We start from the raw sequence: 5,652 nt of genomic DNA, 5'->3' as shown, positions 1-5,652 counted from the left end.
CTTGCTTGGGTAGCAAAGTCTCTTGTACACATAAAACACACAACTCTCACAATCAGTTCATAGTCCAGTCTTCATTGCAGCAGTTGCTCCATCCTCAGACACATCATCATTCATATTCTCCGTTACATTTCTTTGATCCAATGTTTTACGTGCTTCATAGAAGCGCCGCACAAAGACCCCCTCAGGCCACAACTGCGGCTCATACATTTCGCTCACTTCATTGCATTCTACACTTACTTTTTTGACATTCTATACTATGACTTTTTTACTATGACTTTTTATCAGATACTGCACTATGACTTTTTTAAACACAATATACTATGACTTTTTATCGATACACTAGACTATTACTTTTTACTCACTTTCTTATTACATACTATACTTTGACTTTTTTGACATACCATATTATGACTTTATTTTTTATTTTTTTGACATACTATACTATGATTCTTTTTTTGACAGACAATACTTTGATTTTTTTTAAAAACCTTTTACGACATACAGCACTATGACTTTTTGGGGGGTTTTCGACATACTATACTGTGGCTTTTTGAAAAATAATATACTATAAATTCTTTTTACTTTTTTTTTTACATACTATACTATGACTTTTTTTTTCCAACATACTGTACTATTACTTTTTATCGACATACTACACTATTACTTTTTATGACTTTTAAAAAAAAAAACTATACCATGACTTTTTTTGACATACTATACCATGACTTTTTGATAGTCTACACCAGGGGTCTTCAACAGGGGGTCCGCGACCCCTAGGAGGTCCGCGGAGGTACTGCATGGTTGTGTTTTTTTTCCCACAAAATCATTAGGTGTTTCTGTAAATATGGACATGGATTAAAAAAATACACTTTGGGTAGAAAAGATCCAGGCATCAACAAGATAAAGTTTCCATGTTGAAATTTAGACAAATAAGGACGTTGTTCACATTGTTGAAACTTTGGCCCAATAAACAGATACCAGAACCATTGTAACACCATGTCGTGTAATGAGAAACTAAACACTATCGGGATTATCCGGACACTGCTACGTTGCCAGAGCCAGATCATACAGTTTTAATCAATGAAGACAGATGTATTGTTGTGGTTGTAAGAATGAAAACTTTGCTTTTAAATCCATGTGGCTAAAGGACATTTCCCATATATTGCCCCTGAAATACCTATTTTATTCTCAATAAAAAATAGGCTGGCCTTTCATATATTAAAGTGACTTTAGGCAATATAAGAGCACAAGATAAAATATATTTGCCCAGCCCCCTTGGTTATGAACAACAATTTTCTGTTCAGAGGAGAGAGATATTATGCCTTACATTTATACATATTTATGATGGAGAGGATGCAATCTACTTTCTTACAGATTCCACATTACTTTAGTTTTTGCTGATGATTTATGGCTTCTCTTTCTGTTCTGTGTGTTTTAGGGGTGTTTATCACAAAAGGAGACGTGGTTGTGGGACTATTGTGGATCAGCTGTCTTTAACATCTGGTCATCATCGGCCTCTGTGCATCTTCTCTGGACAGGTCCAGCTTAAGCTTAAATGAGAACTGATCTCACCTTTTCTGTACTAATAAAACTCATTAACATAAAAGCAACAATATTTTTATTTTAGTTTTCTTTCTCACAGATCACATCACGTTGCATTTGGTTTCCTCACAACATTGCTTGACTTTACTTTGTGTCTTCTCGTTCCCACCATCTCTCTGGCTGGTGGCCTTTGTTTCGTGATGCTGCCTTCTACATCCTGTCCATACTGGTGCTTATCCTGGTGAGAAACTCTCCATTTAATACCCAGACAAACATATAATGAGTATATATGGCAACCAGTAGAAAGAAAATCTCGTCCATAAATATTGCTGACGAACTGGATTTCTGAGGCCATATTAATTCACAGGCCTATCAGTCATTAATAACTAGTATTAGCACATCACATCTTTTCAATATCATCCCTTAAATATGTTTGTTTTTAGAATTGTCAACCAAGATGTGACGAGCTAATAGGATTCATATAATGGCCAAATTATCAAATCTTCTTTTTTAATGTTCCTTGATAAGACATGTACAAATATTTATTTTTTGTGTGTAATTGAAGTATATTTCATTGTATTTCAGGTGATCTATGATGAAAAAGTCATGTGGTAAGAGTGTAATTAAACTTGATTACAATTCGAAGCCCTGTTGTTTAAATGTCAGGTTGCGGGATAGCTGCTGTCATTGTGATGAATGTGGATCAATGAATCTGTGTTGGTGTTTTGTGCATGTTTTAGTGGGAGACATCATCCTGATCTCTATGTACGGAATCTACATAATCATCATGAAGTGAGAGCCTTTTTTTCCCCTCTCACATTTCTCTGTTGGTATCAGCCACCACACACTCGACATCTTTGTGTGTGTGTGTGTGTGTGGTGTTGTTGTGTGTGTGTTTGTTGTGTGCTTAGGTTCAACAGATCTCTGCGCAGCCTGACGAGGACACTGCAGCAGGGCAGGTCAGCCGTGGCTGAGCCGCCTGCGACGTACGACCGCTGTCGGAAACGCCGGAGACTGCACAACGACTGGTGCCGTTGAAGCCAGGTGCAGCACTCGTGTTTTACATCCAAAAATAAAAACTTTTTTCTCAGTCTCTCCAGAGCAGCGTTCAACAGACCTAGTGACACAGTTAAGCTGCCTGTCAACCCTGTGGAATTCCACCAGGCTGAAAGAGAAGAGCGCATAGACGGACAAGATTTTTCTCCACATTTTCTATCACTCTGTCTGTTTTGTCTTCCTTTTTGTCTGCTGTCTATCTTTTATCTTATTAAGCTATCCTCTCCTTCTACTGATATCTCTGCCAACCTCCATCCAACCTCCCGCACCTTTCCCAGATTCATGTTCGGTGGCCGGCCAGGACTCAGGGGTGGTGATGGTGGATGAGCTGCTGAACCTGCACCCCCACCATCTCTCCTTCTCAGAGGCAAGCCTCCGCCTTCTCATCACCCTACATTTCCCCCCCCCTCACCCCTTGCGTATGGCAGGATGCATGGTCATCAACGAGGTACACCGCACTCCTCTAACCCTCACATAACTTCACAGTTCCCGGTTTTTTTGGCTAGATGGTGGGTATTTAAATGTTTAAACTGCACTCACTCTTGTGTACCTGAACAGGGTTGCACCAGCTATTTGTAAATCTGCTCTTAGGTTAGTGTTGTAAGTCCCTAAGTTCTTAGTATCTACCGCTAGTTTTTTGTTATTGAATTGTGTTGCTACCATTAAAACTATGTAAGTCACTGTACATCACAAGCTGTAACATAACTGCAAAACATTTTTTAATGTGTATTTACATGGAGAAACGCGTGTTTCAGAGTTAAGGTGGATTATGGTTGTACGTAGGCTCCACACAGAGTCTACGACATACCTAGGTAAGTACCTACACTGTTTGAGGATTACACTAAGACAGGTATGTGTGCGTGGGGGAGTGTGGGGTAGAGTAAGTGAGAGAGTGACAGGGATTATCTTCGGACCGAGTACCAGCACCGGCAGTGGAGATGGAGAAACCCCTGTGCCTTCGAACACGGTTGGAAAGCTGTAGCAGGAAAAGCTAACCCTCTCCTTAATACTTGATGTTCACGGAGAGGAGAACCTGGAAAGTAGTGGTGGCAGATAGATCTAAATATTGATACCAACATTGGTATGATATTGATCCATACCAGGATAATGAGATTGATACTTTAGTTTTAGTTTCTCTACAGTTTGAGAGAGTTTCTCTCCATTATCAGTAGCAAGATACTACTCACAGTGCAGTGTTTGTACAGGAGCTTTGGAGGTAGACAAAAAAGATGAGGGGATACATTTTGATGGAGTATCAACACCCATATCCCACCTTGTATTATCCCCGACACAAGAGACAGTAACTAATCTTCAAATCTGCTTCCTCACTCTTTTGGCTCTCCTGCATGGTGCTTTGCATTTCCAGTGCCAAATTAAGTGTGACTTCCCTGCTGCCCTGCTCTGTACCATGCCCCAATCAATGCTTGCCAAATCCCCCTCTGGTGAGGACATGCCTGGCTGCCAGTCTCACATGTTGCTACAGTCAGATGAGTAGTTTCTCTTCCTTTTCTTTTCTTTCTTTTCCCCTTCTTTCTTTTCTCGACTTCACTCCCCCCCACCCACAGAGGCAGAGGCTGTTCGGCCCGGGGTGGCCCGAGGAAGGGGGTGCTTCGGGCGAGGAAGGTTTGGTGCTAACGGGTCTGGGGGAGGGAGAACGACGTGTGCCGAGGGAGACAAGCAGCCTGGAGGGAGAGAGGGAGAGGGGTAAAGAGACGGGGGGAGAGACAGGTGGGTAGCACATCCTAAAGAGGAAGAGGAAGAGGAAGAGCAGGAGGAGGAGAGGAGAGATATTCCTTTCAAACCCTTCACCCTGCCACGTGAGTGGTGAACACATTGTTATGCACACTGTGCATCTTTCATGTTCAAATATATACAGTAACTAGCTAGAAATATCTCGGTTCAAACTGACTGTAGCAAGCTTCCTCTGGTGTGTTTTCATAATTCCTCAGGTTGTGGTGTGTGCTTCTAATGGGCTGCTCTCTTGCCCGTGGCGTCCTACTTTACTTCTCCATCCCACTGTAACCTGCCGCGGTGGGAGCGCTGGTACTTCTACCTTCCTGTCCCCACCCTCTGGATACCCTTTCTCGTACCTCATGGTCTGATGGTACGAAACGCACTAATACACTTGCATGTGCACTGTGCACACCAAACACGCACACACACATAAATACATCATCACAGCCTCTTCCCTCGTGTCTGTCTAGGTTACCATATCAGTACACACTGGTATCCCAAAGTCATCATGGGCATACTTTTCTGGCAGCCGGCACCAGCGTCCCGACTGCATGGCCAAGCCTATCGTTGCCCACAGGTAGGTGTGTGTGTGTGTGTGTGTGTGTGTGTGTGTGGTGTGTGTGTGTGTGTGTGTGTGTTTTACATTGTTGAATCATTTACACCACTTAGCATTTTTGCACATTTTGGCATGTTACTAAACTGAATCGGGTTTTCTTAACTAAAAAACTGAAAAACTCAAGCTGTTTGACTGGTGTTCGATGTCATTTGAATGCCTTCCAACTACATGTTCACTCCTGATTTCATTGTGTGTATGTCAAATGGTTGCAGGGATGGGTACATGGCTGTTCCAACTCCATAGGCAGTAATATCTTTGATGTGCTTCTGGGCCTGGGCTTCCCCTGGCGCTGAGGACTCTCATTGTCAGCTACGGATCAGTGGTAACACCAACTGTTTTCTCTACCTGATTGCTTGTACAGCTGGCTTGACCCATGATCAAAAAACATTGGTTATCTCATCTCTCTCCCCCTTGTCACCTTTAGACAATCACCTGAAAATACTTTTAAATACTGTAGGTAGAAGGGAGAATATGAAGGGAGTATCGCTAAAGCCAAATAGAGAACGCAGCGTGGTGCAAGCGAGCTAAGAGTGAATAAAGAGAGAGAGGGTCGTTAGAAAGCGTGAATCAGAGACTGAGTTTTGAGATTGGTTCACGGCTGTTATGTTCCAAGCACATATAAAACACCACACAAAACACCCTTGTTGGATTATGAGTGAAAGCAGAGCTTCATCCTGTCTGTTTCTGTGTGTGTGCGTGTGCGT

The sequence above is a fragment of the Etheostoma spectabile genome, chromosome 10, assembly GCF_008692095.1.
Source record: "Etheostoma spectabile isolate EspeVRDwgs_2016 chromosome 10, UIUC_Espe_1.0, whole genome shotgun sequence".
Classification (NCBI taxonomy): Eukaryota; Metazoa; Chordata; class Actinopteri; order Perciformes; family Percidae; genus Etheostoma; species Etheostoma spectabile.
The sequence above is the reverse complement of the archived record's forward strand: the minus strand, read 5'-3'. Positions refer to the sequence as shown.